The sequence below is a fragment of the Dendrobates tinctorius genome, unplaced genomic scaffold, assembly GCF_039654945.1.
Source record: "Dendrobates tinctorius isolate UK_male_01 unplaced genomic scaffold, ASM3965494v1 ptg000030l, whole genome shotgun sequence".
Classification (NCBI taxonomy): domain Eukaryota; kingdom Metazoa; phylum Chordata; class Amphibia; order Anura; family Dendrobatidae; genus Dendrobates; species Dendrobates tinctorius.
The window spans coordinates 40,450,622-40,465,138 of record NW_027361698.1 but is presented as its reverse complement, the minus strand read 5'-3'; the positions used below and the strand labels follow the sequence as shown (position 1 = coordinate 40,465,138).

Genomic DNA, 14,517 nt, shown 5'->3' with positions numbered 1-14,517 from the left:
ACCGCGATTTTCGGCGCAAAAACATTTAAAAATCGTGTACAGAACGCCCCCATGCATTCCTATGGCATTCCGCATATGCTGTGCTAATGCTGCGCTTTTTTCCGCGGCGGAATCGCATCGCGGAAAAAATTGCAGCATGCTCATTCTTTTGTGCGGAATCGCAAAGAATTGCCGCGATTCCGCACCCATAGGAATGCATGAGAATCGCTGACTTCCCGCATGCGGCTATGCCCACCATGCGGGAAGTTAAGCGTCTCATGTGCGGTTGGTACCCATGGTGTGGAGGAGAGGAGACTGTCCTCCAGGCCCTGGGTACCATACCCCTGTAAAAAAAAGAATAAAAAATAAAAAATCGGGGTATATTTACCTTCAGGTGTCCCGCGCTGCATTCCTGGCCTAAGCGTTCCCAGTAATGCCCTGTGATGATGTAGTCTCGCGTGACTCTAGCGGTCTCGCGAGATCGCTATAGCAACGCGAGACTACGTCATCACAGGTCTCGCAAGACATTACTGGGAACGCTATGGCCCGGGAATGCAGCGCGGGACGCCGCAAGGTAAATATAACCCGATTTTTTATTTTTTAATTATTTTTTACATTCTATCCTTTACTATTGATGCCGCATAGGCGGCCTCAATAGTAAAAACCTGGTCACACTTGTCAAACACTATGTTTGACGAGTGTGACCAACCTGTCAATCACTTTCCAAGCGATGCTTCAAATCGCTTGCAAAGTGCTTGAATATCGCACGCGAAAATCGCGGCAAAATCGCGATCATAATCGCGGTAAAATCGCTGTGAAATCGCGCGGAAAAACACGCGATTTCTGGGAAGGAGTCCGGTTTTTAGTGAGCGTTTCAAAACGCTACGTGGGCACATAGCCTAACGGTGTCCCTGCGAAACTTTTTTATTTTTACATCTACTAGATCATTTTCAAATGCTTTGCGTTTCCTAGTAATGTCATAATTCACCAAATTAAAAAAATGTAAACTTTTAAACCTTTCAAGAGATTTTCTGTTAAAGGGTCTTAAATTCATTCTTGAACGCAATGTGTTCATTTTTGAAGGCATACTGTATTTACAGTTGCTCGGGACTGCGATGGGGACTCGGGTCGCGCCAAGTTTGGCAAACTTATACATGGGGCGATTCGAGTCCTCATCGTCACTCTCTAAGGGCAGTTTCACACGTCCAGACAATTCCGGTACCGGAAAAACCGGTACCGGAGCTGTCTGTGTCCGTGTGCATAAGGAGGTCATCTGTGTGACATCCGTGTGCTATCCGTATGTCCGTGTGTACCATCCGTGTGCTGTCCGTATGCTGTCCGTGTTTTTGAGAAATGTAGTTTTTAAATGCAACTCTAAAAAATGTTGTACCTGTGGGATCCTAGATCACGGGGCTAAAACTATCTAATGTAATTGTACTGGTGAGGTCTTTGAGATTTCACAAAGACTCACCTGTAGCAGTGATTTTGTTGTAAATGTCATCACATGCAGTTGCGGTTTGCAATATGTGGGACGCACTGTGCAGACACTGCGGTCTCGCATTAATGGTCACAGAAATAGAGCAAAAAACGGCTTTTTAAAACATAGTCTCTCAAGGCATCTACTAATTAAACATAACAAATTTTTTAACATAAAGGTAACTCCAGTGGAGCAGATACCCTCTGGTGTTGCAAATAGGAATGCTCTTTTAAACTGGAAAGAAACATTTTGGATATATCGTCTGGGAACATTATATCCAAATGGATTGAATGATATCATAGAGAGAGTTTGAACGTTGCCTTTTTTTTTTTTCTTCTTCTTGCATCTATGTTGTATCAACCAGTGGGTGAGTTCCTGAACTTGGTCCACACCCTAAATCAAGTTTCTGAGACTGGGATAAAAGGTTGCTACTATATATAAGTGTAACTGAATTTTATACTATTAGTACTGTGTGTTTATGATACCTGATGAAGGATATACACTGTATCCGAAATGTATTGTATCTCCTCTTTTTTAACCTATCAAACAAAAAAATATCAAATATCATCTTTGGATGTGAATCCTGGGAAGCGCTGCCATTCATGGGCTGGATGTGCCTTTCTTGATTTACTCATCCTGTGTGAGCCTGAATCTGGCTCTTTCACTTGGATCCACCTGAGGCAAGCTGCAAGCCCTGTCTATTGAGAAGTATCCCAGAAGGAAGGATCTTTGAGGATACACAATCTAAAGCCATATTAGTCTTCTATCAGGTGAGTGCATAAAATTGTGCACCCTTTAAAGACTACAATATTGTGTTTATGCACTTGGGCGCCGCGATTTGTCTTTTTCTTCTCTCCCAAACAGGGGGGGTTTTTTTGTGCAATTTTCTAATTCTGAAAGCCCATAGGCAATGAAAAATGAACACTGGACAAATCATCTAATGTATTGGTGAGTGGCATGAGAAAGTAAAGTTTGTTGAAGTGAACCTTGTGCTGATTTTTTTTTTTTTTTTTTAAGAGGGACATTTGGCGTGTGGGCAGGTGGGGTTTGTGTGCCATGGATGCTTTTTAGGCCGAGGTCACACTTGTGAGAAACTCGCATGAGTCTCGCGTCTCAATACCTGGCACTGCCTCCGATACTCGGATGGGAGCGCTCAGCTGCATAGAAATACATGCAGCTGCACACTCCGGGTGTTGAGACGTGAGACTCGTGGGAATTTCTCGCAAGTGTGACCCCAGCCTTAGACCCAGTCTGGCACTGACAAATAATAGTGGACCCGAAAGGTTTATCAAAACACTAACTACGTGAAGAACGTTAGAAAACGTACATCAGCGCTCCCTCGTATGATAAGGGCTCATTCACACTTATGCATTCGGATGAGAGCAATCCAATAAAAAAAATCGGATTGCACTCACCCCAATGTTTCTCTATGGTGCAGCTCACATCTGCAATTATCTGAAATCGCAGCATGCTGTGATTGCACCTGAGAATTGGATTGCACGCAGCATTTCAAGTCTATGGGTGCATGTGAAACATGGCCCTACACTTAGATATCACCCAAGTACCGTGCGATTCCCACTGACACTGACAGCAGAGATGGAGAAATTACTTTCTCCGTCTCCTCCGCACCTGAGCTCTGTTCCTGTCATGTGCAAGAATCGAAGCACAGAGCACTGATGCACAGCTCTCTCTGCAGCAGAGAAGGAGCTGAATGTCATTAGCATATCGCATCCAATGCTCTCGAATGAGCGAATCATCAGATGCCATATGTTAATGGAACTCCGGCCTACAGCTGCATATAGGCACCCTTTTGCCTATGTGGGCAAACGAAATGTGTTAATAATGAGAAAAATAAAATTTTTTAGAAAAAACAAAATGAACTGGTGCTGTGGAAGCCTACCTGTGTTTCTAAGTGTCTGAGATCTTGTGTGCTCTCCTGGGTTTTTCCCACAGGTAACGAGATGATTAGGCTGTCCTGAATCCACCCAAAGCAGTAAATCACAGAAGCACAAGACAACAGATTCTTGCAAGCTAGTGTGAAGACAAACGTGATCGGCCAACACGCTGTTTGCATAGTCTGCGGAGGATCAAGCACAGATTCAGAACAGCTGATTTACTGCTTTGGGTGGATTCAGGGCACCCAAATGTTCTCATTTCACTACCTGAGGGACAAACCCATGAGAGTTTGTGGGGAGGAGGACCCCCATATAGTGATTGGGCCGGAACCAATGGGACCGCCATCAGAGTTATTGAAGGAATCACATCAGGAGGATTACAAAGGGAGGCATGCGACTGAAGTTGTCAGGGCAACAGGGGGCGGGGCTAGGGTAAAAGGAGCAGGGGACGCGCTGAAGTGGCAGTTGGGGAAGAGAGAGAGTGAAGGCAGGATGCAGGGTGACTTGCAGGGGCACCGAGAGGAGCCTGCGAGGAGAAAGCTGGACATTTACCGACAAGAGAGACGTGAGAGACTGTTCCCAGAGACTGCTCCCACTCTCGTTCTGAGAGAATCATCCCCGCTACCCCCCGCCTTGGCAAGAGAGGAACTTTACCTCAGGTTGTGGCCGTGAGTACCCGTAACCAGGCCACAGAGGCCTGGGCACTTCCCCCCAGCCTTCCCCCATCACGCCGACCCGGCCGTCACCGGCCTGAAGATACGCCACCTCGTCACAGGCGAGATAAAAGGCTCACTACCCTGGCTTTGGGAGAGACTCCTTGATAAAGGACGGCTACAGGTCATCTGGGGAACTGCGTCATCATCACGCGTCACCTCCATCATTTTCTTCAGGGCCTGTTGCGCCCCAACGGCATCGCTTTCTTCAGGGCCTGTTGCGCCCCAACGGCATCGCTTTCTTCAGGGCCTGTTGCGCCCCAGCGGCAGCGCTTTCTTCAGGGCCTGTTGCGCCCCAACGGTATTGCTTTCTTCAGGGCCTGTTGCGCCCCACCGTCATCACTTTCTTCAGGGCCTGTTGAGCCCCATTCCTTCCTGGGGAAGCGAGACTTCAGGACAGCTGCCTCAGCGACCTCAACGCAGCCACGCTCATGAAACCAGCAGTCCCTGGAAGGCTAAGTGGCATTAGAATTTGGATAAGATTGTTGAGTCCCTGCGTGGACTGTTTGTTTTGATCTTAATCGTATGTTTGTTCAGACAAGCCCAGTGGCTAAAGCTGGATAAAAGTTATTTTGCAAACCATCAGTTGTCTAGTGTCTCGTCACTGCATCCTGCGAACCTGCTCAACCCTACACTTGGCGTAGTCGGCAGGATGCAGTCTCCGAGCGTAGACGGTGGTGGCGCAGGTCAGGGGGAAGCTGTAGACTCTGTAAATAATGAGGGCCCCCGTACTAGCATTTCATTGGGGGCCATGCTGAACAACCTGCCTAGATTCTCCGGCTCCAATACTATGCTATGGAGCTGGACAGAGCGAATGTGGGGGCTCTTTCGGATGCACCCAATGACCCCTGACCTGGAAGCTGAAGTGGCACTCATGGCCCTAGACGGGCAGGTGCGGAGGTCAGTGATGTTGAAACCTCCGGGGCACCGCAACACTTTTGAAAAGGTGTTCCAGATAGTGGAACAGACCCACGGGGATCCCACTAATGTGGGAGAGTTAAGGACCCGTCTGTTTAACCGGATGCAGGCAGAGGGGGAGACGATTACTCAGTATATGAATGTACTCCAAGAATTGCATACGGCTATTGAAAGAAAAGACGGGGTAGGGGTAGGACCTGTTGACATTACCTTACGTGACCTACTGGTGACTGGACTGCGAGATCCACTGATAAAGCAGGCATTACGGGAACAGATCAGAATGAATCCCCAAATAGACTTTTCAGAAGTGGGAAGTCAGGCACGGGTTCGGGAGCAAGAGCAGGGGATGGCGGTCCCCGTGGGGAAGGTCCGAGGTGTGGAGGCCTCCTCGAACACAGTTGAGGAACCTCAGTGGGTGGAGGAGATGAAGCGAGAATTGAAAAATATTAAGAGCGAGTTGGCTGAAGTAAAGAGAAGAACCGAACCGGAGACTGGACGACCCAGTGTTAATCCCGGTCCCTGGGGGTCATGCTCTCTGCGGGGTGGTCAATCTATACTGGCCTGGTGTTATGAGTGTGGAGAACCAGGCCACTTCGCCCGAGAGTGTCCGCGGCATGGGAGATACCCACCCCGGCGGCCATTAAACTAAAGGGCTCCGGGCTGGGGGGACACCGCTCGGAGCCGAAAACCACAACCAGGGGTGGTGGAAGTCCCGAAGATTTGGTAGCAAAGTGTCCGGTAGTTTGGGCAGAAGTAGAGGGCCGGGTCGTCCGGTGTCTGGTGGACACGGGGTCACAAGTAACCACTATGCCCGCAGCGTACTTTCAACGAAACTTTCTGGAGGCAGCAAGGCCTCAGTGGGGGCCCATGATTAGACTAGTAGCCGCCAACCAACTGCCGGTCCCGATTGCTGGGGTAGTGTGGGTGCAGGTGACGTTGTGCGGTAAACCCCCTCGGCCGCAGAGGGATGGTGCTAACTCAAGGAGAAGCTGATCAACGACACCCGGTCACCCTAGGCATGAATATTTTAAAAGAGTTTGGTAACCTGTTGCTTAATGATCCCACACAAAGGACACTGAAGCAGTGGGGTTCTCGCACAGCTCAGGGACAGGTATTCCAGCAGCTGGTGCGAGGTGCGCGGGTGCATCGGGACTGCCAGGAGGGTGAGGCTCTGGGCAAGGTCATCGAGTCAGCGGCACCCCTGCTTGTGCTGCCTCCTGGACAGACAGTGGTGGCCCTGCCAATTTGGGCCCCGATACCTTTGGAGGGCGTAGAGGTGCAGGTGGAGCCGTGACACTCAGAGCACTTACTTTCTGGCATAATGGTGGCCCGTTCCCTCGCTACGGTGCGAAAAGGAATCGTCCTGGTCCGCTGCGTTAACCTTGAAGACCGAGATACCATTCTGAAAGCACGGACTGTACTGGCCAAACTAGTAAAGCCTTTAGAAGAAGTGCTGCCCGCTCCTGCGGTTCAATTACGAGTACACCCCGAGGATCCTTGGGAAGTAACAATACGAACCTTACAGGCCCACGAAGTCTCGACACAAGAGAAGGGCCAAAATATTTTGGAGCAGATGCGGGCCGAGCTTTCTGGACTAACTGCGGCCCAACTTTCACAAGTAAAGGCATTGCTGGGACAGTACCATGAAGTATTTGCTAGCCATGAGGACGACTTTGGGTGTACCACCACCATCACTCATGAGATCCCCACAGCAGGAGCGGCCCCTATCCGAGAACGATATCAACAGATCCCGCCACAACTCTATCAAGAGGTGAAAACTTTGCTGGCTCAGATGCTGCAAAAAGGGGTGATACGGGAAAGTCAAAGCCCTTGGGTGGCCCCCATCGTGTTGGTCCGGAAGAAAGATGGTACACTACGATTCTGTGTGGATTATCGTAAATTGAATGCTTGCACTATTAAAGACTCATACCCACTGCCCCGCATAGAAGAGTCTGTCTGCATTGGGCAAAGCGACATATTTTTCGACCCTGGACTTGGCCAGTGGGTACTGGCAGGTGCCCATGTCAGAAGAGGACAGAGCTAAGACGACGTTCATAATGCCCATGGGACTGTTTGAGTTTAATCGAATGCCATTCGGGCTGGCCAACGCCCCCAGGACCTTTCAGCGATTGATGGAGCGATGTCTAGGGGATCTCAATTTTGAGGCCACGTTGATCTACCTGGACGACATCATTGTCTATGCCGCCTCCTTCGAAGACCACCTGAAGCGGTTGGGACAGGTACTCAGCCGGCTGCAAAAGTACGGGTTGAAGGTGAAGCCTCAGAAATGCCACCTATTTCGCTCTCAGATTGAGTATCTGGGTCATGTCATTTCGGCAGAGGGTGTGAGGCCATCCCAGGAGAAGATTGCTGCTATCCAGAAATGGCCTACCCCCGAGACGGTGAAAGACGTGCGGGCTTTTCTGGGGTTAGCTGGATATAACCGTCGTTTCGTAAAGAATTTTGCATGTCGAGCTCGAGCCCTGCATGACCTGCTGAAGGGGGCTCCCGCTGGGGCCAATGGGCGAAAAATCCAGTGGCAACACCCTCAGGAAGAGGCCTTCCGAGATCTCAAGGCTGCACTCTCGGATGCCGCAGTGTTGGCTTATGCGGATTTCTCTCAGCCGTTCATCCTGCACACTGACGGGAGTCTTCACGGGCTAGGGGCTGTGTTGTCACAGGTTCAGGATGGCCGGGAGAGGGTGATCGCATATGGAAGCCGTTCACTCCATGACTCCGAGCGTAACCCTGACAATTACAGCTCTCTTAAGCTCGAGCTCCTGGCAGTGGTGTGGGCTATGACGGAGAGATTCGCAGAGTACCTAGCGGGCTCCGAGGTGGTAGTGCGAACTGACAACAACCCACTGGCTCATTTGGAAAATGCCAAGTTGGGGGCTTTGTGGAGCAGCGATGGGTGGCCCGAATGGCGAAGTACAATTACAAGATTATTTACAAAAGAGGGGCCGAGAATGTTCATGCAGATGCTCTCTCCAGGATTCGACATACAACTCCCGGACAGAATCGAGATGAAGAATTAGAAGGAGAGGAAATACTGTTCGCTCTTACCGCTGCCGTGCTCACCAATGTTGATGCAAAAGTATCTTCCCCAGAGGCCCACAGGGGCATCCTGGAACAATCTCGGGATAAGTGGATACAACAGCAACAAGAAGATTAAGAAGTTGGACTTCTCCGGACATGGGTCGCCGCTGGTCAATTACCCACTGATACTCAACGACAAACTTTGACCCAAGACCTGTCGCTGATGCTGCGACAATGGGAGAGACTGATTATCCGAAAGGGACTACTGTACCATAAAATCACTTTGCAAACAACCTCAACGACTGTTTGGCAGGTGGTTACGCCCGGAGCTCAACTACACGAACTGGCTCGAGAGTCTCACGAAAAAGGGGCCCACTTTGGAGTCAAAAAGACTTTGCAATGGTTACAACAGAAAGTTTATCACCCACGCTTGTCGGCTGTTGTGGACGAAGTTTGCCGTACCTGCCGCTTATGTGAATTGGCCAAACCGCCTGCTCAGAGGGCCGCAACACGGACGATTGTGACTTCAGCTCCCTTTGAGCTCCTGACGGTGGATTATCTGCACATTGGTCCCGCATTCCAGGGATACGAACACTGCCTCGTCATGGTGGATCATTTCACCAAGTTCACTGTGGTCACCCCTACTCGAGACCAGACCGCGGAGTCAGCCGCCTCTGCAATTTGCAGAAACTTTATACAAGTGTACGGCTGTCCTCAAGGTATACATTCCGACCAGGGAGCATGTTTTTTGGGGAAAGTTATGGAGGAACTACATCATCTTTATGGGATTGATAAATCCCGGACCACACCATATCAACCGCAAGGGAATGGGGTTTGTGAGCGATTTAATCGGACATTGATTCAAATGCTACACACTCTGGAGAGTGACAAGAAAGCTCGTTGGCCTGAATATGTTTCTGAATTAGTATGGGTTTATAATAATCGGGTACATCGAGTTACGGGCTATACTCCTTATTTCCTGCTTTTCGGACGAGAGGGTAAAGGGATCACGGAGGTAGAGTTGGACCCCGAAGAGCCTCGGCCCTGGACCGGAGTGTCGTCTTGGGTCCGAAATCATCGCCACAGGCTGCAAACTCTTCACCGAATTGTATATGCCAAACTTCAAGACTGGGAACACCCAGGGAAGAATACAACCTCCCCTCCCCATCTCCAAAGCGGGGACCGTGTGCTTGTACTAGATCAAAGCCCCCAGAATAAACTGGAGTCACGTTGGGAAGAGAGTCCTTATCGGGTACTACGCCGTATCCATCCAGAAGGACCTGTATACGAAATACGGCCCGAGCAGGATGAAACACTGCCCACCCACATTGTGCATCGTAATATGTTACGCCCGTGTATTTCCACTGACCCGAAGCAACTGGAACCCGTCCCGAAGACATCCGAACCGGAGTCCATATGCTGGGACTCGGTCGACGAGGATTTCCCTCCAGTTCCCAAGGGCCCTCCACCCAATAATGAGCCAGTTGACACAATTAACCCACCAGCATCATGCAGCTCACTGACGTCCACCACCCCAGAAGATTCCACCCCAGTCGACCTTAGACACTCCGAGCGGTCAACAGCCGGCAAACCCCCCGAACGGTATGAACAAGACCAGTTCGTATGGCAACGAATATTGACACCTTTACAGGCCAATCTCAATAGACTAACTCCCTCGCCCGAGGACTGGCGAGCTTACAGGGTGGGGAATGTGGGGAGGAGGACCCCCATATAGTGATTGGGCCGGAACCAAGGGGACCGCCATCAGAGTTATTGAAGGAATCACATCAGGAGGATTACAAAGGGAGGCATGCGACAGAAGTTGTCAGGGCAACAGGGGGCGGGGCTAGGGTAAAAGGAGCAGGGGACGCGCTGAAGTGGCAGTTGGGGAAGAGAGAGAGTGAAGGCAGGACGCAGGGTGACTTGCAGGGGCACCGAGAGGAGCCTGCGAGGAGAAAGCTGGACATTTACCGACAAAAGAGACGTGAGAGACTGTTCCCAGAGACTGCTCCCCGCTCTCGTTCTGAGAGAATCATCCCCGCTACCCCCCGCCTTGGCGAGAGAGGAACTTTACCTCAGGTTGTGGCCGTGAGTACCCGTAACCAGGCCACAGAGGCCTGGGCACTTCCCCCCAGCCTTCCCCCATCACGCCGACCCGGCCGTCACCGGCCTGAAGATACGCCACCTCGTCACAGGCGAGATAAAAGGCTTGCTACCCTGGCTTTGGGAGAGACTCCTTGATAAAGGACGGCTACAGGTCATCAGGGGAACTGCGTCATCATCGCGCGCCATCTCCATCATTTTCTTCAGGGCCTGTTGCTCCCCAATGGCATCGCTTTCTTCAGGGCCTGTTGCGCCCCAGCGGCAGCGCTTTCTTCAGGGCCTGTTGCGCCCCAGCGGCCTCGCTTTCTTCAGGGCCTGTTGTGCCCCAACGGTATTGCTTTCTTCAGGGCCTGTTGCGCCCCACCATCATCACTTTCTTCAGGGCCTGTTGAGCCCCATTCCTTCCTGGGGAAGCGAGACTTCAGGACAGCCGCCTCAGCGACCTCAACGTGGCCACGCTCACAAAACCAGCAGTCCCTGGAAGGCTAAGTGGCATTAGAATTTGGATAAGATTGTTGAGTCCCTGCATGGACTGTTTGTTTTGTTCTTAATCGTATGTTTGTTCAGACAAGCCCAGTGGCTAAAGCTAGATAAAAGTTATTTTGCAAACCATCAGTCATCTAGTGTCTCGTCACTGCATCCTGCGAACCTGCTCAACCCTACAAGTATGCCAGATCTCAGACACTTAGAAGCGCAGGTAGACTTCCACAATGGTCTACATTTCACTTACCCTCCTGGGGGCTCATTCAGATGTCTGATTTTCATGTATGTGTGCTATTCATGTTTTTCACAGACAATCCACATACATGTGATAATCTATAGGGCCATTGAAGTGTCCGTGATTTTTCACAGGCCAAGAGGTCTGTGGAAAATTATGGAGACATGGTCGATTTTGAGCTGGGGATTGGATCAAAATCAACAATGCAAGTAAAGTGGTCTGTGAGATAATCGGAGTGCGATCTATTTTTAACTGTAGGCTTTGTTTACATGTTCAGTATTTGGTCAGTATTTTCCATCAGTATTTGTAAGTCAAAAGCAGGAGTGGGTGAAAAATGCAGAAGTGGTTAACATGTTACTACCATTACTCGCTCACACAAGCGAATAAATCTAGCGAGTACAATCCAATTAAATTGTATAGCATTCGGCCCATTATAATACTATGGCAGTGCAGATTTATGTTTACCGTATATACTCGAGCATAAGCTGACCCGCGTATAAGCCGACCTCCCTAATTTTGCCATAGAAAACTGGGAAAACTTATTGACTCATGTATAAGCCGAGGGTAGTGATGCACAAGGGTTAATGGTGGTCCAAAAAGATGCTCCATAGATAAATACCCCATAAAATTCTGCACAAGGATTAATGGTGGCCCAACAAGATGCCCCAAGGATAACTACCCCCCATATATTGCTGCACAAGGGTTAATGGTGTCCCAAGTAGATGCTCCATACATAAATACCCCCCATATATTGCTGCACAAGGGTTAATTGTGGCCCAAGTAGAAGTTCCATGCATAAATACCCCCCATATATTGCTGCGCAAGGGTTTATGGTGGCCCAAGTAGAAGCTCCATACATAAATAACCCCCATGTGCTGCTGCTATATAAAAAAAAAAGACATACTTACCTCTCCGTCGCTGGGGGCCAGGTGCCGGTGTAGCCGCTGGCTCAGGCCCCTGGCACTGGCTATATTTACCTTCAACACTCCATCGCTGTCTCCTGGGTCCTCTGGCTGTGACATTCAGAGGGCGTGATGACCAGTAAATATTGATCTGCCCCCCTGCTCCTCCTCCCCATCATACCCCCCTCCTGGCGCATGGTCTCTTCACCCCCTGCTTCCCGCATGATCTCGGTGTCCCAGCGGTTCCTGCATTCAGCGGTCACATGGTACCATTCATTAAATATGTGCATATTCATGAGTTTAATGAGCGGTACCATGTGACCTCTGAATGTAGGAACAGCTGGGATGCTGAGATCATGGGGGAAGCAGGGGCTGAAGAGACCACGCCAGGAGGGGGTGAGCATGGTCTTTGACACCCCCACTCCCCCTCCCCCGTACATGACTCGCGTATAAGCCGAGAGGGGGACTTTCAGCCCCAAAAAATGGGCTGAAAATCTTGGCGTATATACGGTATTTTCTCATACTAATTTGACATGAGAAAACAATCGCACTATGCTGCAAGTGAATCTGAGAATTGGGTCACAAGCACCCATATAAGTCTGTGGATGAGTGTGTGAAACATGGACTACACTTGGATGTCATCCCGTGCAGTCCAGTTACCATTAACCCAGGCAATGGAGAAGATAGAAAAATGTATTTCTCCATCTTCCCACCACCCGCACCTGTGCTATGATTCTCTCATGTGAGTGAATTGGATCACACTAAGGAGACACTGGAATCAAACTCTGAAACGATTTGAATCAAGTGTCATTAGCATAATTGGCCCAATTCTCTCACACAAGAGAACATACGCTCCAGTGACCCCAGTCTCATACTTTTCCTCAGATTATACCACTTTTGGTTTTAGCTTACAAATACTGATGTAAAACACTGACTAAATACTGAAAATGTGAATGTGGCCTCAGAATCGAGAAGGTGGGTAAAAGTGTTTTTTGGCTCTCCATGTAGGAACCACACTCGAACCACACTCTGATCACTCAATTGGTCTCTCTTTTTCCAACTTGAAAAAGCCCGGCATGTGAATGAGCCCTTAAACTACTGGTACGAACAAAGGAGAGCTGAAACAGAACATGAATTTATTCACAAATTTTATAATAAATCAATTAAATAAAATGTTTTATCTTCTTTCAAATTTTATAAGATATACAAAGTATCTAATAGTACTAGAATACATGTGATCAAAGCTCTATACAAACCAGGTAGAATATGAACTCTATTATGTAAATGCTGCAGTCGTTGCATGACCTCCACCCAGTTTTAACATCAGTCTATAAAAAATTTAAACAATGTTTCTGCCAAAAATTAGTTTTAATTTTAATTCAAATAACCAGCTGTACAGCCTCTTAAATTTATAAGCAATTGACTTGGATGAAAACTACAGTAAATGACACATAAATTTCACTACATTTATTGCATGAAATGTGAAAATTATTAGCTCTATATGATATTGTAGAGGGGGGAAAAAGATTTTTTTACAAGAAGCAAAGATCTGGACACCTGTGATTTGCCAGATCTCAAAATTAGCCTTTACGGTAAATTGGAAAAAGGAAAAGTGCATCAAATATATTACTCATAGCATTTATTATATAATGAGTAACAAGAAATATTTTATATATTGCAGAACATCTATTGCAGACTAATAACATAGTAAAGCATAATGGTCTTACAAAGACCTTACTTAGAAGAGCAAAGATTTAGTTTAATTTTGTTTGGCAGGTCTCTGCTTTAGGCTGGAGTCAGAATTGCGAGAAGCTCACATGAGTCTCACATCTTAATACCCGGCACTGCCGCCGACACTTGGGACAGGAGCGCTCAGCTGCATAGAAATAAATGCTGCTGAGCGCTCCGGTCCCGAGTGCCGGCGGCAGTGCCGGGTATTAAGATGCGAGACTCGTGCGAGTTTCTCGCAAGTCTGATCCCGGCCTTACAAAGAGTGAATACCTAATTGCAATATATATTTATTCGGTTGTCCATGACAGCACCACCTGAGAGGGGGGATCCTCCCTCCAGGAACAGGAAATCCTACAGATCCATAAGGGCGGCACCTCTCCCACGCATCAGTTGGTTTCCTGTTCCTGGAGGACAGGATTCCATACAGATCATGCCATCATGGATGAGGAATCCCCAGGCTGGCTGTCTGACTCAGGTAGTGGGGGGTCTCCTACCAGTGCGGAGTCCCCAGGAAGTGCCACGGTGACTCGCGCAGGGTTTCACGTCAGTGTGCGGGGCAGGTGGGAGCGGGGTCCGGCGGATGCCCGTCTCTTGGGCTGGCGCAGGCGGGTAAGTATGGCCTCCCCCTGGATCCCGGTCCTTGTTCTGGCTGGTGCCGTCTCCCCTCGCCTGGATCACGGGCGTGCGGCTGCGCCTCGGTGGCGGCCGGGGAGCGCTGTACGTTGGCGCTGCCATGGCGCTGGTGGCCTGCGTGTCCTTGTGCGCCCAGACCGGAAGTGACGTGGAGGGGCGGGGCCAGTGGCGCTGGTGGCCTGCACATCCTCGCGCGCACCCGGACCGGAAGTGACACTGCGGGGGGCGGGGCCAGTGGAGCCGGACCGGAAGTCAGATGCCGGCCAGCTTTCTCTCTCCCCGTGCATCGTCGGGAGCGCAGGCGGAGCGGTGGGGGCGGGGGGGCGCGGCACGCAGAGGGATGGACAATGGGGGGGTGAGAATCAGCCCCTAGCCATGTCACCTACGAACCCGGATTACTGGTGGGAAG

General features: G+C 49.7%; 1 long non-coding RNA gene across 1 annotated transcript in view; it reads right to left on the bottom strand.

The window, feature by feature from the left end:
* LOC141086062 (uncharacterized) overlaps positions 1–3,491 on the bottom strand; it is an 88,569-nt gene extending 85,078 nt beyond the window's left edge. The window contains exon 1 of the long non-coding RNA XR_012231494.1: positions 3,357–3,491. This is a non-coding gene — a long non-coding RNA (uncharacterized lncRNA). The remainder of the gene's footprint in view (positions 1–3,356) is intronic.
* Positions 3,492–14,517: the final 11,026 nt, after the last annotated feature.